The sequence below is a fragment of the Pelodiscus sinensis genome, chromosome 15 (assembly GCF_049634645.1).
Source record: "Pelodiscus sinensis isolate JC-2024 chromosome 15, ASM4963464v1, whole genome shotgun sequence".
In the NCBI taxonomy this organism is placed as follows: Eukaryota; Metazoa; Chordata; order Testudines; family Trionychidae; genus Pelodiscus; species Pelodiscus sinensis.
The window spans coordinates 35606164-35632744 of record NC_134725.1 but is presented as its reverse complement, the minus strand read 5'-3'; the positions used below and the strand labels follow the sequence as shown (position 1 = coordinate 35632744).

Genomic DNA, 26581 nt, shown 5'->3' with positions numbered 1-26581 from the left:
CTCAGGAACTACCTGTCTGTGGAGGATTTGCAGCAGTTCATCAATCCAGATCAGGTAAATGCACCTGCAAAGCAGAAACTGTACCCCATTATCTATGTGCCAGTAGAAGGGCTCTTTTAAAAATGGATCTCTTGGCAAGTTGGGCAGATATCTGCCTCTTGCTGCAGCCGTTCTCAAATGCTACAGTGGTGCACGTCACATCACTATCTTGACAGCTGCCATTCAGCCCCAAGGACCAGGAGAATGATGTGAGAAGTCACAGAAAAAGAACACATAACATGGTGCAGTAGAAAGAAACCTCAAGTATCTCAGAGGAACTGACTTTTCTCAGGTTTTCTAGCTCCCTGGTTATTCCTGTAGCAATTTTGTCAGGGCGGGTGCTATCCTAGGTCTGATATTAAAACAATCCACAAATATAATCCTGGCTAGCTTAGAAGTCACATCTTGTGGGTGCGATGACTGTCTATCGAGGACAAAGACCAAAGGCTGGCAACATCTGGTTGATCAGCGCATGGTGATCCAGCAGCCAGCAGTGTACAGATCTGTTTGAAGTTTATCTACCTCTGCTGGCAGCTAGGAGTTACCACAACATTTTTTTACCCTGAGATCAGCAGCTGGAATGATGCCAAAGGACATCCCACTAGTCCATCAAACAGTGACATCAGTCAAGCTAACATTCATGAGAGCTGGGTTTCCCAGGGCCACTTGGTATTTGTGCCCAGGGGTAGATGGTATCAGAGGGGTGTGGCAGGGGCAGGATCCCTATTTCCTCTTTCAATACAAAAAAAACCCACAGAAGCAAAAATGGTTAATTCTGGGCAGATTTTACCCTGAGCTTCCCGCAGAAGGATGCATGACCATGGACAAAAAGGGGATCAAACAAAAACATACTGATCCTAATTCAAGCATCTCTAGCCCCTCGCCTCTGTTCACAAAGCAGGATGAAGGAGAAAGATGTTCCTTTTCATGGCAGCGGCAAGGCTTTTGCTCTGATGGGGGGGGGACACAAACCGCACACTGGGTCCCAAAGGGTTAAAGAGGAATACAGAGAGCAGGAGGTTAAGAGGAGCTCAGGCACCCAGGCAAGAAGTAATAAGACAAGCTATAGCAGAGAAGAATCCTTTCCCAGGAAGCCAAGCAGAAGGTGCAATCTGAGAGGGGACCACAGGCCAGGCGAGGTCCCCAAGCAGAGGGTTCCCCGACCACCACCTACTTTGAGAACCAGCAGGTCCTGCTGCTTTGGACATTTTGTGAAGTTACAGACAGTTTAGACTATAGGGGCCATGCCTGATACTGACGAAGATCATAGGTAGGAAGTAACCCAAGGTGAGAGACTTAGACTTCATCCAGAAAGAAAACTGCCAGTTTTACTCCCCCCTGGCTTCCCTGGGAAGGGAATACTGGGTACCCCCTACCATGCACCATTTAAAGGCAAAGCCCAGATGCATCAGGGAAGGCCCAAAATACTCCCAGCGTAGGGTTAGGCTATTAGCCCACTGTGCATAACTCATGAGCTTATCGGTGTATTTTTACACTGCAACCACATGCATTACAGACTTCATTATGACGCTTGCTCTATAAATGGACATACGTATTTTAACCTTATTTGTACATTTACTGCTTACTGGGTCACCATTACTGCCCTGCAAGAGAGAGACAGAGGGTGGAGATCAGATATGCTAACCTCCAGGCACTCCATTACTTTTAGTCTCAACCAGCTTGCATCCCATTCAAAGTGATGATGAAGCACTGAAAAAGTCACATGCCTTTTTCAGTCTCCTGACCAAGACAGCCCCTCAAATCACTCCTTTAAACCCAAAGGAAACTTAAAATCAATTATTTTCCCAGCTAACTACAGAGACCCATAAATACACACCTCCTTTCCTAACCAACAGCCCGTGCCGTTTCTTTCATCTTGCTCGTCTTAACAAATTTACCATCAGCAAGAATTTAAATTTACACACACTCCACATACACTCTCACAGCTCCAAATATGTGCTCTTATATTCGGATGACTAGTAACAGCCAACCAAATGCCATCCTTATACTCCCTAGAAATGAATGGTAAGCCATGGACAGGAAGAGCCAATAATATTTTCAGTTCCACATGGCTCTTTTTTGTAACACCTGTGAATTTACAGAGACAGTTATGGCAGGGAAATATAAATCAGGTACAACGCGCATGGATACTTTATCCAGACCAGCTCACTTCTCGCAAGGCTGCCATATTGTTGAGCATCCTCAACTCCCACTGAAGTCAGTGGGAACAAAAGGTGCCCAGCACATAGCAAACACTCTAACCTAAGCCATCTTATGACATAGATATAGGAATTAGTGGTGCAGGGAATGCTGCAGCATCCCCAGGTTTTAATTGAGGCTCTGCTCTTGGCCATCCATGCCAGAGTACCCGGATCTCTTGCCCACCTCTGCCCCATGCTAGAGGGAGTGGTGAGTGGGGAAGATTTGCTTTCAGTTCCCTCACTATAGTAAGTGTTCCCACGCCACTGGCTTGTGAAGTTAGAAGAACCGTTAGGTTTCTATATCACCATTCTTTTTCCAAGAAATGGAGCGAAAAATCACTGAGATTCTCTGGATTTAGCGATATTTTGAGGCCTAATCCAGGAAATTAATTACCCACTTATTGTTCTATTCCATTGATTTTTGCCAGTGCCAAACATGGCTGCTTCTTTTCTTTTACATGAATTTCATGCTGTTGAAAAGTGCCATATTCCAGCCTGGAGTCTCCTATTTATCCACAGGCCAAGCAACAGTGTAAACTTCCCCAGTCCTGCCCCTTACAGCTTAACCTGGACCAAAGGGAGATTGCTGTCCAAGCCCATTCTGTCCTCAGACTCTCTACTGAAGCTACCAGTAGGGTGCCAGCTGTGTTACAAACATGTATCCATCAGCGTCTCACCAGGTCAGCACAGGGCCATCAGATGTTAACAGTTATAGGCCATTGCTGATGTGTACAGGTGACATGGAGAAAAAAGAGCTCATGCCCCAATACCAATTGCTGGAGCTATTGAGTGCAATTTCAGACAATGCTGGAATGAGCCAACCAGCTAGTATGGGCTCTCTTTTCCAGAGATGCCAGAAGATATCAGAGCCCAGCAGCATAGCGAGAGAGTGCATAGTTAGGGCACAAGGTGGGTTAACTCTGTGTGTTTATGCTGGCTTAGTAGCAACTTGGGATTCAGTGACTGTTTCTGCAATTCCTAATTCATTAATTAGGGCCCATGTCTAAACCCTTTACTCTGTTTTACTCTATCTAGGGAGGGAGGAAGGAAGGACTCTAAACCTCATGAATTGGACCTTACATCCAGAGGTGACAGTAAGCGGGTGCACCCTGGTGCACAGCTCCAGCAAGAGCTGGCTGAGCTGTGGCAAAAGCCACAAGGAGCTATTTAAAGAGCTGGCAGGGACCCAGCTTGTAACAGGACAGTAAGGGTACGTCTAGACTACAGGCTTTTGTCAACAGAACTCTGACAAAGCAAGCCGGCTTGTCGACATGAGTGTAGATGCAAAGACAGTGTAGATGCAATAACACCTTCTGTCGACAGAACTCTGTCGACAAAAGGCGTTATTCCTCGTAGGATGAGGTTTACAGCCGTCGACAAAACTGCCGAGTTCTGTCGACGTTATGTCAACAGAACTCGGTGGTAGTGTAGATGTAGGTATAGTTTTGTCGACAAAAGTCCACTTTTGTCGACAAAACCCTGTAGTCTAGACACATCCTAACTGTCAGAAATTTAAGTTCCTTTCACCCCTGCTTATATCATAGCTGAATAGCACCATGAATCCCTAATAACAATTGAACAATCTATCCCATCATCAAAACATTAACAAGATCTATTTCCATGCTACATTACAGCACATGCCCTGTTATAAGTCATTAAACCCAATTACTCATCTCTTCTCTTCATATCCATTGTGAAGAATTCTCCTCCTAGCTCTGAAAACACAATCTCACAAGGAGGGGAGGAAAAAAAAGCAGTCTACTCGGTGCACAGACCTCAGTTTCCAGGAATGCCATAACACTGACAAAGTTCAAAGCATAGAAGCATCCAGGTGGAGCCATCTGGCTCAGTTTTGTCAAGTGGCAGACCAAACAAACATTAATAGTTGAAACCCAGCCATTTGGTCCTTCAATTCTATTGATTTAAGTACTGCCTGCTGGAGAGCAAGACAAATAAAAAGGCCCGGAGAAGTTAGATAACCATGGCCCAATTTTAAATTGCTTGGTTATGATATACAGGAGATAGCAGCATTACCACATTCCACTTGCTTTATTATTAGGAAAGCTTCATTTTGCCCCGAGAAGTGAGGAGTAGGGAGGTTAAGTATCAGTTAAATGAACAGTTAATTAACCTCATGAATTCTTATTGGTTATTCTACTATTCTATAGTCCCCGGGGGTGAAGCCGGCAGCCAGTGCGCTCCAGCTCCACTCCCAGGGAGCCCCCTGCCATTCCGCACTGCTACCTCTGAGGCAGCAGTGTGGGGTGCCAGGCAGGAGATGGTCCGCAAGGAGAGCCAGTTTAAAAAGCTCCCCTTGCAGACCTGTCACCCTGTGCTGCTGACTCTCACACAGAGGCAGCGGCCCCTGTCTGGGGGGAGGGGGCTGAGCTCCCGGACCTGGCACAAGCTGGAACTTAGCCTACCCACCTGGCTCCTAATACACTTCAGATGCAGAGCCACAGCGTGGGTAGGTCCCAGACCCAGCACAAGCCAAGACTGAGTAAGGCTGCTGGCCAGCCTGCTAGAAAATGTTCTTGGGGACAGGTGGTAAATGCATGTAGTCTATAGCATTAATCTATAAGCTTTCGCTTATCAGTTAATCAACTGCGCTATTATATCCCTAGTGAGGAGACAATGACTCTGATGGGTCTTTTTTTTTTTTTTTTTTTAATGCCCTGTGCAAGATTTTGTACAGTCAGGAAGTGCTGCGGAGAAGCTGCCCTTGCAAAACAAATGGACCAATTTGAGAGCTCACCATTAAAAGTTGTGGCTAAATAGAAGGCAGGTACACTGCAACACAGAAATCAGATGAGTGAACTCTCAGTTCCAGCAGGGATAATGAGGCATCTGCATTACCACCAATATTATAGCACCTTAAATGGTGCAGAGTAAATTTGGGTTTGCAGTAATCAGCTCTCTGATCCAGGAATTATTGTTCACCTGGTGCAATGTTAGTGCACCACTTGCTATTTACACTATAATAGGAAGGTAAAGGATATTTGGGGTATTTAAAAAAAAAATTCCCTCTCCCTATATTTTGCATGTCTCAGAGGGGTCACCATGTTAGTCTGTAACTTTAAAAACAATGAATAGTCCTGTGGCACCTTATAGATTAACAAAAATATATGGTTTTTTTGTTAGTCTCTAAGATGCCACAGGACTACTCATTGTATTTTGCACTCCTCATCCTAATCATTGCATGACCACAAAATCAATGAGCAACATTTCTTTAGGACAGAATAGTTCATTGCCAGTATATCCTTCTGTCTGCATTAAACAAGAATACGTCACTACAACTGCTGTGCAATTGGAGAGATTATACTAGTTTCACATATAAGTCTTGTTCTTTTTTAAAATCTCATGCTTTGTGAAAACAGTTTGCTAAATACAGGGTTAGAAGGCAGGGTGGTGATTAAACAAAAACACGGGTTTTAATAAAGCACCTATCCTGCCCGCTAGTAAAACAGAATGGTTACAATTAGCCACATCTACACTTTTGCCACCCAATTTCCCAGTTTGTAACCCAAGCTTCAAAGAAAAAACTACAGATTGATAGTAAATTGACACAGAATTGCTATTTAAACCCTGCTCTGCTTAATTTTAAAATCCAGTGCAAAATCAAACCACCTGTTTCCCTAGACTGAACAGTTTTCAAAGATACATTTCCAAGGGCTAATGCCCCACCCTCCCTTAGCATTTCCCGGAATCTCCTATCTTTAGCCTCAGAGGACTTTTGTTCATACCTGTCTCACACATGGAATATTCAAAATATTGGAGTTTAAATCTTGCCAGAGTTTTGGTACAGACGACAAGGTGTCATCCATCACTCACTCTTTTCCTTCCACTTCAACCCAGATTTTTATTTTTTGCATGTATTTAATATTTTAGCTACTAGAGATTATTTGCCTCCTTCCTTCCTTCCTCCCTCCCTCTCCCATCCTAATTGGGAGCTAAGGTCTCCTTTTATGAATTTGAATAGTGAAAAAAGGGGGCAATCATAGGGAGCCAAAGCCAGACCGCTCCCAAACGCAAAGCTGATTTTCCCAAATTCATTCGAGGGAAATTAACCCTTGAATTCCTGGAGTGCTTCCAGGCGCATTTTCTGTAACAGGCATTTGGTGCCATCGAGTACTAGCCTCGCCGAGCGCAGGGAAGCTGGCTACGGCGAGCAGGGTTAAGACCGGGGAGACTTTTTAAAGAGCCCACCGCACATGCAAACGGTGCGCAAAGGACCCCGAGACGGTACCTCTCCAGGCGCCGAGTCTAACCGTTTCCAGACACCAGGGTCCCGAACACACAGCTCCGCGGCTGCCGGGCCCGTGTGAAATGCCAGGGGTAATGCAGACCCTGAGCCAGGAGGGCTCGCGGCGTGCCCCGTGTTTTGGTGGGGCGGAATGCAAAGCACAAAGGCACAATGCAAACGCTCCTAGCCCCGTCTGGTTAGCGGGCTGCCAGCGCCCCTCCCCGCAAACTACTGCCCGGTCGCACCCGCCCCGGGGAAAGGCCCCTGCGGCCGCTGTCCCGGTACGCCCGCGTCTCCCTCTGCGCCTTCAGCCCCGCCGCCGGCTAACTCTGCACCCCGGGGAGCCGGGGTCGGGTGGGGTGGGTGCAGCAGCGACCCGCCGCTGCGTGGGGAGCACCCGGGAATTTACCTGGGAGATGCAGGGAGGCGCCCGCTTCCCGCCTTGGCCCGGCGCTTGCTGCTGGCCCCGCGGAGAAGCCCAGCCCTGTGCACTCACTGCACGGCACGGCGCCAGCCCGCCCGGGGCCCGCGGGGCGCAGGAGGAGGCGGGTCGGTGCCACCCCCCTTGCTCCGCCTGGCGGCCAGCAGCCCTGCTGCAGAGCTCCGGCGAGACAAGGGGCGCCTGGGGAGGGGCTTTGCCCGCTACCACGGGGGAGGGAGATTGGGTGGCTGCAAGGGAGGGTGAGGCAACTCCCCCCCGCCCCGCGGCCGATGCCAGCGGGGAAAACGCAGCCCCTGCCTGGGAAGTCAGTCCCGCGGCATGGGGAGGGGTGGGGGGTGCCCCAAAGCCGGGGATCATCCGCGCTGCCTGACCCCGCGAGTCGTGTCCCGCCCCAACCAGACTGCGGGGCTCTGTCTGGATTTCACTGTCCCGCCTCGCTCCTGCCGGAGGTGGGGGTGCAAGGCAGTGCGCGGCAAGAGGCGGCGGGATAGCTGACGGATCAGCACAGTCCATGGCCTCTCAGCCCCCCCGAGCTCCAACCACAAAGTCCAGCAGGACTCTTCTCCAGCCTGAATCCGGGCTCACTCTGTGTCGGGGTTGAGCCCAGACCCCCTCCAAACTCTGCTGTTCAGAGCCCGCTCCGCCCGTCCGGCCTCTGGCCTTGCTCATGAAGATAAAACAATTGCTTGAGTCCCTGCACCGAATTGCTAGAGCCCGGGCAGTTCTTTCGCTGCAAGCGAAGCACTTGCCTGAATGCAGGTGGGATGTCTGCAGTCCTGCCCCGCCGCCGCAGTTGCCTCTTTGTTTTGCAGGACTGACTTCCAGGAGTCTCTGTCCCTGTGGGGGGGAGACAAACTGCAACCCAGAACTCTACCTGACGTTCCCCCACAGCTGACAGTGGAGGAAGGGGACTTGTTCTAAGGGAGTTGACCCCTTAGAGCAGGGCTTCTCAACTTTGGAAGGGGGGGGAGGCACAGTAATACAGCACACGCCCAGGACCGCAACTTAAGTGTGGTTGCATATACATGCAAATATATGCAAATAGCTTCTTTCATACTGAGGGCATGAATACAAAGATTAAGGTAAGATTACACAACACACAGGCTCCATTTAAGTCAATTCTGCTGATATTAATAAAATGCAATATTTACCCAATTTCCACCCACATGACAGCACTTTTAATAAGCAATGACAGTCCAGGAATTGAAATACTAAAACCCATATCAACAGAAGATCATCATATTGACTACTTTTTTGTTTTGGCTCTCATCCATGTGCCGTAAACCCAAACCTTGCCACAAGCTGCAAACAAACAGGCCACATGTTGAGTAGCCCTGCCTTAGAGAGAGGAAAAGCCATGGAATGTGGATGTGACCTTCCGAGGTTGGGGGTGATGCTCTGTTCTTTCGCATCTATTCCAGCCCCCAGAAGATCAAATGGCCAAATTTCCAAAAGAACCTTTAAAAAGTCCTTTTAAAGATCCAATTCTCCTTTTCAAAAGAGACAGGTAGGTGTGAACCTAAGTCCTGCTGACATTCAGTGAGGTGTCTCCCAGGTAAATAGGTCCTAAGACATCATGGCCCTTCTGAAAATTTCCCCATAAGCACCTTTCAAAGCCTGTTAAGTTTCCCAGAAATGAGGCTCTGTTGTGCCAGAAGAAGAGTGTCCCCTTATGGACTTAAGTTAGGAACAGCTGTTCCCATCCAGTAGAAGAAATCCTAGAAGATGAGCACTGTTGTCTCATCTCTTTCTCCTCTTTGGATCTGGGCTAGTGGTTCCTGGCCGTCTTTAATATGCTGTATGGTTATAATGTTGGGGCTGCCTAGACATTGCCCTGTCCCCCTTAGAAACCAGACTTTTTGCCTCGGTGACTTGAACCCGGTGCTTCTGACTATATTTCTCTCTCCGTGCAAGAGTTTGGCTGAAATTCAAGGTACAGGAGAGCAATACAGAGCAAAGGAGGAGACAAGAAAGAGGTCTTGTGCGTTCTAGGAAGCAAGACAATGCAGGGGTGTTACACAGCACAGTCTCTTGTGCTGTCCATGGTGCTGTTGCAGTCATGCCAGGTGTTTCACACTCAGAGCTACCAAAAAGATCCAAACCAGAGGGGGTTTATAGGGAACAGACAGAGTCTAAGGAATGGAATAAGAGGTTTCAGGACCTGGAAAAGCCTCCCAAGGGAGGAAACTCATCTCTAGACAGGTTTAAGACTAGAGCTCCATAAAACACTAGTAAAAGATACCCTAGGGAACCAAACTGAATAGGCTATGAGATGGACCAGATCATCAGATGGGCCTTTTCCATCTCTATTGTCCATTAAGTCTTGAATTATAAGCAGCATTAAATGAAGATAAGCAACAATACTTCCACGACTGCTGTCATCATGTAACATATAGGATGGTGCTAAGCTGTCTCCCCATCAAGTGAATTATTATACAGTGATACAAGGTAAAAAGCTCTCCCAAGCGATTCAGGGAACCCCCCCTTTAATAAAAAAGCCATAAGCACTGAGCAGTTAGAAAGGTCATTTATTTTATGAGGCTCAGAGGAGGTGGTAAGGGCTAACATTACATTCTGGCTATGCCCCCAGATAAGGAAGACATCCAGATCCCTCATCTGTTGGTGGAGCATTGCCATGGAGCAGGGCAGAAAGTTATCAGTCACTGCTGCCCTCTGGCCAAGAATTGTTCATGCCCACTCTGATTGGTTACCCTGGTTCCCTCGTCTGCTTGATTGTCTCATCCAAGACTGTGCATGCTTTGGAGCAGCATTGCTGCATTGGGTGCATGGTGGGCCAGGCCTTTGCCTTCATCTGGCCTCTGGCCAGCAACATGCAGTCACTTCCCCACTCCATTCCAGGCAAACGGAGGCTAGGGATATTTAGTATGTGTTTGTAAAGAGCCCAGCACAATGGGGCCAAGCTGATTGTGGCCTGCTCCAGCACAAAAGTGAAAATACAATACTACAACAGTGCAGGGGAAAGCCCTGGCCGATTTACTGAGCTGAAGATGGACAGTTTGTCTCCACTGAGGACTTCTGTTTTCTGAGGTTTTACGCTTTATTGCAGAAGGTCACTCAGAGCGGAAATTTGGCAGATAAGAGCCAACCCCACGAGAAAGTACCTCACACTCCATCCAGCTCATTGACAGTGAGGGGGAACAATGTATGATGATCACACAATGGTGATCACCCTAGCATGTCAGAGATTTGGCTGAAAGAAATTTACAGCAATACCTAGGAGAGAATAGCTCAGAAAGTAGAATTATAGGGGGGAAAATCTGAATGCTCAGGCAATTTTTCCACAAGTTCTCTGCACAAATTTCATTGTGACAATCTTCTGCAAGTTCTGCATGTTGGGGACCAGCATGAGTGCCACAATTAGTGGAGCTAATTAGATGTGGGCGCCGATTGCAGACTTAGAGGGAATTCAGAGAAGCTGATGAAAATGATGAAGAGAAAGGAAAATCTCTCAAGTGAAGAGAGGTTAAAAATTCTGGGATGGTTCACCAGAGAAAGGAGGTGAATAAGTCTGCAAAATAGCAAACAGTAGAGAAAAGGGAGTTGTGGCGCTTCTGTTCTTCCTGTCCCATAACACAAGAACAAGGATATTGAATCAATATTAAAAGGTGGCAAATTCAATGGATAAAGGAAATAAATAAAGGTCCATTTATGGATTGATAACTGGTTAAAAGATAGGAAGGAATAGTCAGTTCTTAGAATGGAGTGAGGTAACTAATTGTGTCACCTAAGGGTCCATACTGGGACCAGTCCTATTCAATATTTTCATAAATAACCTGGAGAGAGAAATAAATGGTGAAGTGGCAAAAATTGCAGATGGTACAAAACTGCACAAGATAAGTCCAAAGCAGTCTGTGAAGAGCTTCAAAAGTATCTCACAAAACTAGATGATTGGGCAACAAAATGGCAGATGAAATTCAATATTGATAAATGCAAAGTAATGCATATTGGAAAACATAATTCTAACTATACATATAAAATGATGGGGATTAAATTAGCTTTTACCACTAAAGAGAAAGATCTTGGAGTCATGGTGGATAGTTCTCTGAAAACATCCACTCAATGTACAGCGGCAGTCAAAAAGCAAACATAATGTTAGGAATCATTAAGAAAAGGATGGAGAATAAGACAGAATTTTTCTTATAGTCTCTGTATAAGTCCAGGGTATGTTCATATATTGAATACTGCACGCAGATGCAGTCACTTCATCTCAAAAAAGATAAATTGGAATTAGAAAAAGGCAACAAAAATTATTAGGGTTATGGAAGGCTGCCACATGAGGAGAGATTAATAAGACTGGGACTTTTCAGCTTGGAAAAGAGATGACTAAGGGAAGCCTATGATAAAGGTGTATGAATTCATGAGTTATTTACTTCTTCCCATAATACAAGAACTAGGGATCATCCAATGAAATTACTAGGCAGCATGTTTAAAACAAACAGAAGGAAATATTTCTTCATACAACACATAGTCAACTGGTGGAACTCTTTGCCAGAGGATATTGTGAAGTCCAAGACTTTAACGGGGTTCAATAAAGAAGTAGATACATTCATGAAGGATAGGTCTGTGAATGGCTATTAGCCAAGATGGGCAGGAATAGTGTCCCCTAGCCTCTGTTTGACAGGAGCTGATAGTGGGTATCAGGGGGTGGATCACATGATGATTATCTCTGGGACACCTGGCATTGGCCACTGTCAGCAAACAGGATACTGGGCTAAATGGACCTTTGGTTTGACTTTATGGCCGTTCTTATCCCCCCAAATAATTGTTATGTATGTACTCAGTTCTAGCACTAAGTCAAAAATCAGGTTAGATAAGAAGCCGTAATTCCTATTTAACAAACTCCTCATGAGGAGTCTATGAAGAAACTATGCTGGTATAATTTCTTGATGTGGAAAAAGGAATAAATAGTGTTTCATTTCTTCAAATTGGCTTCAATAAGACAAAAGCAACTCATACAGAAGTGTCTTCTGCTAAATTGCTTTTTTAAAGCAAGCATTGAAAAGATACAGCTTGAAGATTGGATGTACTCTTTTTTAAAAAATATTTGAAAATGCAAGGTTGAATCTTAATTGGCTTTATTATATAATCTTTATGGCTATTTCATTGTCCGCTCTCAACATGCATATTGTATTTGGGTAAAGAATTTCCAATTTATGCACAGGGGCTTCCACAAAAATGTATATGTTTTAAGAAGTTTATACATCCTGACAATTTCTCCATAAAGTTATAAGATTAAAAGAAAAACTATATACAGATTTGAAAATCTGATTTTAACTACTTTTCAAATCAAGAAAGAATACCTACAATTATATGTTTAAAATACCTGGCTTTTTCATTTTTCTCCAGAAGTTTAGACAGATCTATGTTCTAAAAATAATTGTCTGATTTTTGTTGAATCATAAATACACTTTTGGCAGTCTGTCATTTTCAGGCAGCAGATCAAAGCAGGGGTTTTTATTTATTTCCTCCCCAGTTTATTTTTAACTTTTCAGATATTGTAACTGTCAAGAATAAATTATATTCCAACACAGAACCTAGCCAAGTATGTTCAGCTCTTGATTCAGAGATATCCAATGGTTTGGTTCAGGCTCACATCTAGCAATTAACCAACATATGTCAAGAGTTATCATTTTCCACCTCAAAGGGAAAATTCAAACCTGGAAGCAAAGATCACACAGGTTGTCCTTTTCTATGTTTTCTACTTTCCTTAAAGATTTCTAGCTCCAACAGGTACATGGTCAGCCAATGGTAACAATAAACAACTTGTACACGTGAATAGCATAATGTTAAGTAGGTCTCACAATTTTTTCCCCTCTGTTAGCATATGGCAGGGATGGGGGAAATACCAGCCCACAGGTTGGATCTTTTCTGCCAAGGTTAGCCCTGGCTGGGGCCCCACACTGCCATGTTTTCCTGCACCTCTGCAGGTCCAGGAAATCACAGCTCCTGTTGGCCACAGATCTCCATACCTGTCCAATGAGAGCTGCAATTGCCTGTACCTGCAGAGGTGCAGGTAAATATAGCAGCAGTGGCCCACCAGGGGCTAACCCTGGTGATCCGCCACTGTTTCATTGCCCATACCTGGCATATGGAAAATTAAAACTAAAGTACAACATATGCAGCACTCCTAACTCAAGAGCTATTTCTGCCTCTTGAAAGGCCATTAATATTCTCCTGCTAAGTGCAGGAATTAGCATGAAAAATTAAGAGATCAATTACTCATTTATTAAAATGATCAAAATGATGGGCAAGGAAATAAGACATAAAACATAACAGGCCACTTTCTGAACCATGCTATTCCAGTGTAAATGCCAGATCATGCCACTGAGTTCAATGGACCAACCCCTTTAGTTACAGTGGAGTAAATCCAGAGTCACTCTGTGAACTTTAGTGATGTGACTGATATAGTTCACAACTTGGCTGTGTCTTTTTCTAAATTCTGATGCTGCTGAGACAACAGAGCTGACATGAAACAGAACACTTAATGCTTGATTTTTAATAACTAAACTTAATCTGGTTAGTTATACATACTGCAAAAAGCAACAATTCAAAAACTACTGCTATCCTTTTCAAGGCTCAAGGAATTTTTCCTATTAACTGATATGTCAAGGACTTTAAAAGAAGCCAAACACTGCAGTCCTTGCACAGCCAAGACTCCCATTACAATTAATGAAAACCTGCAAGTTGTGGACTACATCTGAGAAAAATACAACAAAAAATATCAAGTAGAAAGAAAATATAGCTCCTGAAGAGTTACTATTTGTGCAACAGATGTGTCTGCATGGGAGTATAAAGAGAATTAATAAAACTCCAATTCATTTAAGGGAAATTGCATGCTGATTTTTGCCAGTTGTGGTCCCATAGCACAATCAGACAAACCTCCCATTGAAATAACTTGACATACACGATCAATGATTTGAAGGAGAATTGCCTAAGTTTTTAACTGAACTCATTATTTGGGTCTGACTAGCACCTTAGCCAATTGGCTAATTAAGGGGTTGCAAGTAAGGGGTTGCTGTAGGCTCAAGCCCCAGATTTAAAGACCCTCTTATCCAAAGGCCTTACTCAAGAGGAGCTCAATTCTCTCTCCTATTTTATTTACTGGGGTTCAACTTCTTTTTAAGCGTCACAGTTATTATTTCCTATGCCATAAACAGCCTTCTATTTAATTGCAAAATATTAAGCAACATGTTTTGAACCATTCTGTTCTAATATCTTTAAAGGAGTGCTTAGTTTAATAGAATGAAGCTGGAATTCAAAGACATTCCCACAGAAAAAAAAGGAATATCATCATTCGCTTCTTTTATAAAAATCTTAGCATTTTTAATTAGCATGGAAGCATTTCAAAGAATCCAGTGGAAACCCATAGAGTTTAAACTCATCAAAGCTCAGAGATAAAAAATAACTAACTCCAATGCTAAGAAGAAATAAACTGAGTTTGTGCTTGGAATTACATTGGTAGTTTTGAGGCAAGCATGGCTAGCCATGTTAAATTAAAATGACTGATGTGAACTCAGCCACACAAGAGAAGGCTTTTTTTTTTTTGCTTACACTGTATCACTAAAAATGTTATCTGATCCCTTTAAGAAAAAATCTGCATTTGTCACACACCACACAACATGCTTGCTCACACATGATGTTTGGGGGGAAACTGTCTCCATATGGGAGAGCGATCAAGTGACACGGCTCTCACCATAACTTATCATCAATAACTTATCAGAGGACATATTCTCAATGGCAGTAAAACAAAGCTGTTTAATACTGATGTCATAATTTGACACTTAAAACAAATGAAAATTAGCCACATCTAGCCATTCCCAAGTCATGCACTTAATAACAGGTACAGGGTTTCTGTCTATTCAATTAAGCTTTGGGGACATATATTGATCAAAAAAAGGGGAAATAAGAATAAGAATTTGCATGGCAGATGCTTAAGAGATTTTTGACCTGATTTTCAGGAGGACTGAGTGACTGCAGCTTTCATTAAAATCAGTGGGAGGTGTGGAAGAAGATTAGCCCATTTGCTTTTTATTCCCTAGATAAAATAGCTACAAACCTTTTATTTAGGTTAGTAGAGATGGGGGAAGGGGAGCATCACAATCTTCGTAAGTGACACCAGCAAAGCTAATTTTGGCATGGGAGATGGTAGCAGCTGAGTACATCTTGCTGAGGTACAGAATTGATTTAAATACCTTTTTTAAAATTTCACTTCAAAGTGAGGCCAAATGTGTTCCCATTGCATGGGCAGGATCCTGCAGAGCCCTGCTTACTTGGGGAGCCCTTACTTGGCCAAGTAAAGTCCCATCAAACTAGAAGTCTGCAGGAACAGGTCCTATGCCTTGGAAACTCCCCCGCCCTCCCTTCCCCCCCATTGACCCCACTTCCTACTGACACATTTTGTTACAAGAGATAGATAAGTCAAAATCTCACTAAGTCTTCAAACACAAGTTACTGAGCTGAGTAAGGACAACATTCAAGGCTCTCCTAGCACCCTCGTGAACATGACAAAGAAGCAGAGGGAGGAAGGGAAGACAGTCATGGTGCATATCTCTCATTAAATACAGCTTTGGCTGGATCACTTATGATAAACACATACGAAAACCTATCCATTAAGTTCTCCTTCACCTCTATTAGCATTCAGACACTCTGTCCTTTCCTCTTTGCAGTACAGGGTGTCTGAAAGAATTTGGCTCCCACGATAATAGATGGAGGGCTTAGAGCATCTGTCTTTGCTAAACAAAACTGCTCCCAAGAAAGTGAGGGAAGAGACAGCACTGGGCTGGAAAAACACACTCTTACCAAAAAATCCTGTTCTGTCATAGTCCAAAACACCAGAGCCAACTCAAGATGAACAACAAACACAGGGGACCCCGGCCAGCAGTCTTCCTCCCTGTTTCATAGTCTTCAAACAGCTTTGAGGAGTGTGCTATGCTGCACCCCCACCAATCAGCTACATTGTCAAACTACACATACCATGGGTGGTCCCTGCTCCTAGCACCGGTCCCTGCAAAACTTTACTCAGGCAATCTCTGCTCTTGACAGCCACATGTCCCACTTACTCTGGTTTTCCTTCCCTGATCATCTTGTGATGCAGTGCATTTGAGCAATGGCCTCCTCATTAGTCACGTGTGTGGTCTTGCTAACATGCCACCAATCACCTGTCACAGTTCAGTCTGAAGGAATAAAGCATTGAGGTCAGTCAGAGCTGAGACTTGCACATAAGAGAATGTCTAAGTACCAGAACAGTGCTTATCAAATAAGGAAGCAGGGGAACAAATGGCCAACGTTTCAGAGAGATACAGTCAATTTCTTGACCCCAAATGGAGAAATCCTGCAGTGAGAGCATTTAAGAGAGCGATACAACACAGCAAGGAGAGGGAAGGGACAGAGAAATAAAACCATAGGCCCTGATTCAACAAGGCACAGATGCTTAATTTTAAGTGCAGGAGTACAGCCACTGCACTGCCTAAAAGTTAAACATGTGCTCAACTACTTTGCTGAATGAAACTCTAATAAGTGGAGGGGAACCCCGGCTTGCCTGGATCCAGCCTCCACGGGTCAGGGCTTCACCCCAGCATTGAGGAGCTGAGACTGGTGCTCCATCTCTGCAGCACTCCCACCATCATCCCACTGATATACCCCCAACTCTGCTCCTGCTTCCTACCACAGTTGTAGCCAGACCAGAGAATCCCAGATATAAGAGGTTCAACGATGGGCCAATTAGGGCCAAGAACATCAAAGAGATTTTGACATATTAATGAATCTTCACGACACCATCTGGAGATGTATCATGATACCCCTTTTGAACATGGGACAGTTGTCCCATGTGGATACTAATTCAGAGGGCCAGTCCTTACTCTTCCTTATTTGAAACAAAACAGCTGCCACGCTGTCCTCCCCTAAACAGCGCTCCTATATCAATGCACGATGAGAGGCTGCCTGTGCATCTCCTTGTATTTCAGACGTTAGAGGTTTTACACACTGGCAGAAACAGGGTGTTCTAAAGTTGAAAGCTAATGGAGATCCAGAAAGGTGCCGGGACTTGCTGAAGGTTGCACAGCTTATGTATGGCAGAGACAGAAGCAAAATCCAAGCCCGCCCTGATTCCTAGCTTTTTTGCTATTCCAGGCTCCCTACTGCTCCTACACAAACCATCCCCATGACATTTCTGCTCTATTTCTGAGCAAATGTCATATTTCATCAATTGTCTGAGTGGGGAGAGAATGTTGCCAGATTAGATTTAGTCAGCAGAGTGTGACAAGGGGCGTGGCCATTGTTAACTGATTACACTGATCACGTCAAGGTTATAAAACCTCAAGGCAGACCCAGAAGCATCTAATCCCTCCCAAGAGTATGATTATTTCATAACAGCCACAGCCCCCTGGGTCATCTTCTTGTGAAGTCTTTATTGAGTGGGAAAGAATCTATTTTAGTACCGCAGGGAAAGAATGCAGCTTTAAGACTGTCGAGCCATATTAACAGAATTACATTTCTAGAGGGATATTCCACACAAGTGCAAATGCCATTTTTGCATAGGACAAAATCTGGGCTTTTTTTTGCTTCTCTGTGATGAGTTTAAGAGCACACATTGCTGAAATAAGTCCTGAATAGTGAGAGAGTGTTCTCATGTTTCAGATTAAACTAAGTGAGCATACCAGGAAAGAAGCAGGACTGGACTGGACTTGAAGGAGGAATTCATTCAGGGAAGTCCTGTGGCCTGGATTATGTAAGCGACCAGATCATGGGGTTGCCTTCTGGTTTAACAATCTGTGACACAGATGCCTGGCCTTCCCTTTCCATTGCTCATGCCTAATGGACATAGCAGTCTGCTACAGATTGAACCTCTCTTCTCCAGAACCCTGGGGACTTAACTAGTTCTGAATCATAGAATTTGCCAGACCATGGAAGGTCAACATTGTAGCAGCATTACCAAAATTTCCACTGTTTATTGGGTTCTTAGAAGATATTTAGGCGTGAATTGGAGCTAAATAACAGCACGAATACTGAGAGCCAGGGCTGGTGGCTATAAATAAACTGTACGGGACTATGGGAAACTTGGCCACTCCCATGATAAGTGGACATCTGGTTAACTACAATCATGCCAGAGCATAGATGTGGTCGCACCAAGCCAGATTAGAGAGATTCAACCTGTATTAAGCATGTGCCTGCAGTCTTGTAGCACAAGCAATAGCAACATGGCCAACCTCATATGTTTACAAACCATGAAGCAGGTCAGGCACCAAAAAACATGAGATCTTACAAAATACATTGGAGTTCTTCTCCTTTGCTTTCTAGGTCTTTATATGCACCCTTGCCTTATTTTTGAGCTTCTCTTTAAGACTATGGAGAGCTAGAAACTAATGGTGTTTCTTGGGTTTGGTTCTGTTTTTGTTTGTTTGTTTGTTTGTTTGTTTGTTTTTATTAAAGCCAAGATTCTCACCTAATCACTTCAGCTTCAGGAGCTGGAGTTTTATTTGGGTGGTGGGGCAGGGACAGTTATTATGAGAGAGCTAGCAACACTGCAGCAGACAGATTTCTGCTCCTTCTGGGAAATGGGCAGCAATCAGCCTGTTCCAGGGAGAAGTGGTTTTAAAAAACAGTTAAAACACCTCTACCAATCCAGGAGTCAGATTTGTCCAGAGGGGACATTTTGAAATCAACAAGAGAATCCAGATCTCAAGCATGCAAACAAAAATCTATTCACACCATTAATGAGGAAACAGAAAAGCTTCCCCTGTAGGTAAAATTATTCAGTAATAACAATATCCATCCCACTCTTTATTAATCTCTTTATAACTGTGCTCAGTTCAGATAGCATGCAATCAGTGAAGCAGGCCAGTTCTGCCTCACTCAGCACCTTGTAAGATATGGCTCTTTAAATGATGTGTCACTGTTCTCTGCTGGCTTTTTAAGCATGATTTATTGCTACTTGGGGAGCCGGGACAGATGCCGATCACAAGGGCCATTCCTGCCAGGGCCCAGGAAAGAAAGGGAGAGAGAGGGAAGAGCAACTCAGCCCTGTAGTTCTGTTCTGTGGCAACTACACATGAGTGTCAGGAAAGTAGAGCAGAAAGAACCCAATGAGACCACTGAATCATCATGTAGCAATAGCAGCTAAACGCACCTGAACCAGTTCCATCCCCGATGCAGTCCCTTGAGGCCTTTCCTTCCTCTCTTGCCACAGAGCAGCAGCTGTGACTACCTGGGGAAAGAACAGTTGTAAAACATCTTTATTAAGCACTATGCTGTCAAACAGAAGGCATCAGAAGGAGGCCAGAGAAGCTGTGCTCCTGGGACATGCTTGTTTGCCTGACCAGGGGGTCTGCAGGCAACGACCGCCTCTCCCACTGGGTTGGGGTCAGTGGGTATGTGGGGCTACAGCGCCGCCCCACCTCGCGCTGCACCCATGCTGACAGAGATGCAGGGCTCAGGTGCCCTGTCACAGACCTTGAGAGGTCATCAAGACTAGGCCCCTGCCCTCACAGCAAGATCAAGCAGCGTCTACACCATCCCTGATAGATGTCTGTCTAACCTGTTCTTAAGTGTCTCCAGAGATGGAGATTCCACAGTCTCCCAACCAAGGCAACTTATTCCAGTGCGTAACCAGCCTGACAGTTAGGAAGTTTTTTCCTAATGTCCAACTTAAACCTTCCTTACTGCACTTTAAGCCCATTGCTTCTTGTCCTAGCCTCAGAGGCTCCTCATTGCAACATCCTTTTAAATACTTTAAAACCACTATCATGTTCCCTCTCAATCTTCTCCTTTCCAAACTAAATAAGCCCAGTTCTTTCAATCTTCCCTCATAGGTCATGTTCTCTAGACCTTTAATCATTCTTTTTGCTCTTCTCTGGACCTTTCTCCAATTTCTCCACAGCTTTCTTGAAATGGGGTGCCCAGAACGAGACACAATACTCCAAATGAGGCCTAATCAATGCAGAGTAGAGCAGAAGAATGACTTCTCGTGTCTTGCTCACAACACTCCTGTTAATGCATCCCAAATTCATGTTTGCTTTTTTTGCAACAGCATCACACTGTTGACTCATACTTAGCTTGTGGTCCGCTATGATCTCTAGATCTCTTTCTGCTGTACTCTTTTCTAGACAGTCGCTTCCAATTCTGTTTGTGTGAAACTGATTGTTATTTCCTAAGGGGAGCACTTTGCATTTGTCCTTATTAAACTTCATCCTATTTACCTCAGACCATTTCTCCAGTTTGTCCAGATCATTTTGAACTATGACCCTATCCTCTAAAGCAGTTGCAACCCCTCTCAGCTTGGTATCATCTGCAAACTTAATAAGCATGTTCTCTATGCCAATATATAAATAATTGAAGAAGATATTGCACACAACCGATCCCAAACAGACCCCTGTGAAACCCCACTTGTTATGCCCTTTCAGCATGATTGTAATTGTTAATAACTACTCTGAGAACAATTATACAGCCAGTTATGCACCTACCTTATAGTAGCCCGATATAAGTTGCATTTGTCTAGTTTATTGGTAAGAAGATCATGCAAGACCATATCAAATGCTTTATCAAAGTCTAGGTATACCATGTCCGCCACTTCCCCCTTACCCACAAGTCTTGTAGACCTATCTAAGGGCCAGGAAAGGAATTCATGGCTCAAGCCATGCTGCCCAACCCATCTGTTCAGAACCTCACAGTGATAATGAAGCTAGAACATCCTAATCAATAGAACACAGAACTTTCCTACTTCAGACAAAAATAGAAGCTCTCTGAGCAGTATAAGGCCTATGACACACACACTGAGTTGTTCAAAAAGACGCACTAGCCAGTTCATTACAATATTCTAATGAGATATATGCTAGTTTTACATTCATTTTTCATTTCTGATAATGTTCTCACCATGTATTACAGAACTATTATCCTTGGCGAGGTGATGTGAATACATTTCCTAAAAGATTGCCTGCATTAATTTTTAAGTAACTGCAATGAAAGATTTAATCTACAACTCCCTTTTTACTAATGGGATTAGTTTAATTTATTTACTGATGTGATTAATTGGCATATTTTCCATGAGGGTGAACACAGCTTTTGATAAGTACTGATTTTACCAAGAATAACTAGGATTAATTTCAGAGAGAGACAAATGGAATGGGCCCTTAAGTCTGAAACTAGCACATTCTATCAGATGAAATGGCATGGAATTCTCAAAAAAGAGGGGGGCTCTTTAACTTAGATGTCCATGGATAGCATAGGCCTTACTACTGTAGGGTCAATATAGCTCCATATCAGCCTCATTCCTCTTCCTTATCTTCTGGGTCGCCACACTTACAGCTGAGACAGTGAGGCATGGTATGCAGGAGACTGGACTTTTGGGGTAAGTTATAGACTTATTGGGTGAAAGTAACTTGCATTTCTTACAGGTACTGTTGTACTGAAATCCCCTTTGGGGGAGGAGGGGAAGGGAGGGCAGGAGATTGTGGGGAGAGACCAAAGGCAAGGGGATTGAGGTGTTTGTGGGGGGAAGGTGGTAGCTCAAGCCAGAGGTTGTGGAGGTGGGAGTACAGGATGCAGGGTGGCATGGGGGGTGCAGGAATCAAAGCAGAGGTGGGGGCTCAGGACAGGATGGTTGTGGGTATGCAGGAGTCAGGAGGTTGTAGTATGGAGGGTCAGGGCCAGCCTTAGGGAAAATAGCACTCTGAGCAAATTTGAATTTTGATGATCCTATGAACATGGTGTTCCCTTATTTCCCCTGACACCCATAGGCTCCTTAAGTTCTGCACTCCATCACACTGACTCTTGCTCCCCTGCAGCACCCTAATGCCTACACTGTACCCTTAATCCCTGCCCTGTTCCCTCTTCGCCTCTAACCTCTGCATGGTGCCGCCTTCGCCCCAACTCCTGCCCTTCCTGCATGTGCCCCCCTCCCTTGTCCTTCCACTCTGGGCCCTCATCTGCATGTGCCACCTTCATCCCTGACCCCTTGCATCTCCCTCCAGCACCCACACTGGGAAATGGGCTTGGATGCACCAAGCGCCTGGCATTGTGTTGCTCAGGGCCAGCCACAGGGAAGGGGCTCCTGGGAGCGGGGGGAACTAACTGCTCTGAATGAGGAGAGCCCAGTGGGATCCCAGCAAGCAGGAGAGGCTGAAAATTGGATCTTCCAGTCTCTCCTTTCCAGGCCTACCCAGTGTTGAGGCAAAATGGCCTCCTACTCCTCCTCTCTGGGGGCCCCCTGCCAAGATGCAGGGGTCAAAGCACAGTGAGGTGTGTGAAGCACTGGGGAGACCTCAGACACACGCTCTGGCCTCTCTCATTGACACCCTACAGTGGGCTTTGTCCCCGGCCATTTCTTCTTTCTTTGGGCTAGACTCTTTAGCAAATTCCAGATGCCTTGGCATGCAACACCATGAAACAGCCCTTTCTCCTCCATACAGTGCTTTAATGCCCATTCTCTCATCCAGCCTCACCTCTGTGGGGAGTTACAGAAGTGGCGCACCTCTCATTGGACACATTGGTTTTTGAAATCATGACTCAATATGGATGAAAATTCTTTGCAAAAAGTTTTTTTTTTAAACAAAAGAAAAGCCTCTCCTGTTTGTCATATACTGTTTGGTTGTCTCCTCACACACAGAGAGGAGACTCTTTGGTTCAGAAAGTCGGAAAGATGCTTTGGCCCGGGTTAAGGAGTTGCTCCTCTTAATGATCTAAACATAATAAAATACCAATAAAATTGACTATTTCAGCTATTATACAGCAGAGCCCCATTTATCACATCGAATTGGGACCGAGGCCAGATCAGATCATCAAAAATTCAGACAATCATGAGGAGAATAAGAAAGTGTGAGGAGAAACACAGTGTGCCTTCCGAGCCTGTGTTGCTGGGTTAACATGGAAAGCTGGTCCTGTAATGACTCCATGTGAGAAGCCACCTTACATGATACATTGTTCCTGGCTACGCTCTCAGATGGATCATCACAGCTCCCCAGCCATGACACAGTTAGAGAACATAGTTGCACCTAATTGACAGAGGGGAAAACAAAGGCTGAGGAAGGCAAAGGGCTTTATCTTAGGTCACATGGACAGTTGGGGCAACACTGGGAACAGGACTCGGAAGCCCTGGCTTTCAGTCTGGAGTTTCACATACTGAATGATCCGAGTAAAGTGATCTCAAGGCGCTACAGACCCACAACTCGTCCTAATGATCATTCAGCATGGCTGTGTCTACATTGGCACCCTTTTCCGGAAAAGGGATGCTAATGAGACAAGTCGGAATTGCAAATGCCACGGGGGATTTAAATATCCCCCACGGCATTTGCATGAACATGGCTGCCACTTTTTTCCGGCTTGGGGCTTTGCCAGAGAAAAGCGCCAGTCTAGACGGGATCTTTCGGAAAATAAAGCCTTTTCCGGAAGATCCCTTATTCCTGATTTTAATAGGAATAAGGGATCTTCCGGAAAAGGCTTTATTTTCCGAAAGATCCCGTCTAGACTGGCGCTTTTCTCCTGCAAAACCCCGAGCCGGAAAAAAGCGGCAGCCATGTTCATGCAAATGCCGCGGGGGATATTTAAATCCCCCACGGCATTTGCAATTCTGACTTGTCTCATTAGCATCCCTTTTCTGGAAAAGGGTGCCAATGTAGACACAGCCCAAATGTTTTAGAAGCAGAAGAATGTCGGTGGTGGGGAAGGGGCTTAGGAACTGATCAGAGATAATCAATGGTGAGGAGCAGGACAGTTCCCCGTTGATGATTCGTTCTGTCTCATTTGCCAGGCCTTAAAGAGAACAACAAAAGTCCTGAGTCTCCTCCTGGTCACTGTCCTGCCCCCTCTCCCACTGAGCCAATCATCACTGAGACTCTGAGGGCAGGGCAGTTGTGGGTTCCCCTCAAATGGCCCAGAGATGGCTCAGGTCACCAGTGGGAGTCACTCAGAGCATTCTTCCCGTCCCATCCCTTTGTCAAGGAACAGCCCCCTCCTCACCGAAGGAAAACCAAATACGATGAACTCCGATGCCTCCAGTGATGAGGGACAAAGGTCTAGGTGGGAAAAAATTCTCCCACCTTCACCCAGGTTGCATCTACACAGCACTCTTACCTCGAAACAAGCTATGCAATTTGCACTACGCCAGAATAGTGCATCCATTATTTCAAAATCTGTTTCAAAATAACAGGCTGCTTTAAAGACATGGAATAGCTATTTTGGGATACTTCCGGTATCCTGAAATAGCTCTGCAGTGCAGATGTAGCCTTAGTGTGTTTCCTGGCCTTCAATTTGGCCAGCATCAGATGGATCAGGCTGCATTAGTAACAAACCTCTCGTAGATTTACTTTCTCCTCAGGGATGTTTGTCATCTAGCTCAATTAGTCATGGGAAAGGCCAAACCCCCCAAGGAGCCTCCTCCTTGTGCTCATGCCATCACCCTGAATTCTCTCAGACCTCGAAGGCAGACCTCAAAAGACGTCTCCCCTAGCAAAGTCAGGAGGGTCTCTGAGATTGCCCCAGCCCTGCAGCCAGTCCCACCAGGCTGATGTCATGGTCTTTCTGTGAAGTCCCCACCACCCAACTGCCTTTAGCCAATCAGATGAGAGGCTGAAAAAGGCCCTTGTGATGTCACTGCCACACCCACGCCTGCCCTGCAGAGCTAATGTCCTGTCCCTGGCCAACTCCTGCTTCTCTTAAAACATAAGAACATAAGAATGGCCATACTGGGTCAGACCAAAGGTCTATCTAGGCCAGTATCCTATGTGCTAACAGTGGCCAGTGCCAGGCGCTCCTGTGCCACCCTCACTCACTCAGTGTTAATTCTGGGGATCAAGCAGGCTACACATGGGAACATCAATGGCTGCTCAGTGCCACGCACAATTCTGGAGAGATATGCAGACTTTAAGACCAGAAGAAACTGTTAGATCATCTAATCTGACCTTCCCTGCCTCCCCTATTGATGAAATAATGGGCAGAGAATGTACCCCAAGACTGCACTCAAGAGTCTGTATCACCATCTACATACACAACAGCCCCGTGCTGAGCTTATGCTCAGAGGTCCCTAACCTATTTATGCCCAAGATCGCTTTTGGAATTTAAGGGCAGCTCAAGTTCCACCCTGTCCTGTCCCTCAAGCCTCACCCTTTCTGCAAAGATCTGCTTAAGGATATTAAGAGGCAGGTAATTGACTAATTGAGTAGTCAATACAATTTGTACTGTAGGGGCTACCCCGCTGTGGCTCTGCAGTTTAAATGTAGTAGGAGTCAAGCATGCAGGAAGCAGCCCTGTCTACGTGTGACCTCCCACCCCCCAAGGACAGAGGCTGTTTTGCAGCAGCCTCCCCTGCCCATCCTGCTGTTGCCTCTGATAGAGACAGCAGCAGGGTGTAGGGGGAGGAAGGCAGCATCACAGAGATGGTGCTGGGGGGAACCAGCTTTTAAGCTACCTCCCCTAAGCATCGGTTTCTGTTTCCCAGCCCCTTGCTGCCTCTGATACAGAGGCAGCCAGGAGGGTGGAAAGCAAATACTAGCTTACATCCCTACCTGTGCTCACTCCATCCCCCTCTGTTACTCTCCTTTCCCCCTACCCTCATTTACTTTTTCTGGGCTGGGGCAGGGATTTGAGGTTCAGGGGTGCAAGAGGAGGGGTGCTGGCTCTGAGGGCGGGGTCAAGGCTAGAGCATGATGTCACAGAGCCCCCCCATGCTTTGACATAATTGGCTTATGAATATGAATATGCATAGTTCAGACACTTTATGCAAAACAGATCATGTAACATATCATTTTAAAAGTTGTAATCCACTGAATCTGTATATCTGTTGTTGTGCATGTGGCCTTCTTGTCTGTGATATCTGTTTCATTACTCCAGGTATTCTAGAAAGAGCCATGAGTGAAACTTTAGGAACTTGATGAGTTGGTGATCAGGTCAATAGCCTGTGAATGGTTTTATTTTTCTGTAAGTCCAAATTGTGGTTGGTCCTATTAAAAACATGTGGTCAGGCTACCTGATGCTGTAATCTATTTTGGATTTGGTGCTTTTCCACTCAAGGTGAGAAAAGTTTGAAGTGAGCACAAAGAATTCCCACCTTGGGCAAAAAGGATATAATGAGGAAACCAAACAATATTGGGAATGGCCAGATTCCAGGAGACCCTGGAGTTACCACCCAACATACCTGCTGGAAACATTTAATACTGAACACGGGGCAGGACTGGGCTCAAGCTAGAAGGTTGCCTAAAGGGATAATCGGAACAACTGTTAGGGTAAGAATTTGCATATAATAAGTTTTGCAGTAAGTGAAGATTAGCTGGCCTGTTTTGTTTATTTTGGCTTGGTAATGCACTTTGATCTGTTTTCCATTGCAACCATTTAAATCAGTAATAAGTGTGTGTCACTTTTGTAATACGAGTAGGAAGAAAACAATGCGGATGAAACTCAGCAGAATCTGGCATCCCTGCACATGGGCAATGGCAAACAAAATGTCTTGTGGACCACACATAGAACTCTGATGAGCCACAGGTTGCCCACCACGGTCATAAATCCTACTTTTTATACATATCCCCCATCCACCATAGCAGCAAGGGGCAAATGGTCCCTCCCCATAGCCAAAAAGGTGCTGGGCAAATTCATCATGGTTTTCACACTCACTGCTGAGTCCCAGGAACAGACTATATTATTTTCATTAGGCTT

General features: G+C 45.1%; 1 protein-coding gene across 6 annotated transcripts in view; it reads right to left on the bottom strand.

The window, feature by feature from the left end:
* The window catches only part of RPH3A (rabphilin 3A), a 159750-nt gene extending 135337 nt beyond the window's left edge, over positions 1-24413 (bottom strand). For 4 of the 6 annotated variants that reach the window (XM_075898755.1, XM_075898759.1, XM_075898758.1 and 1 more), the window contains exons 1-3: positions 24226-24413; positions 19071-19148; positions 16006-16119 (exon numbers count right to left, since the gene is read on the bottom strand). The gene's annotated coding sequence lies outside the window, so the exon portion shown is untranslated. Of the gene's footprint in view, positions 1-6892; positions 7435-16005; positions 16120-19070; positions 19149-24225 lie in introns of those variants that run through there. The other 2 variants (XM_075898756.1, XM_075898757.1) reach the window with 2 other exon arrangements.
* Between the last annotated feature and the right edge of the window lie 2168 nt (positions 24414-26581).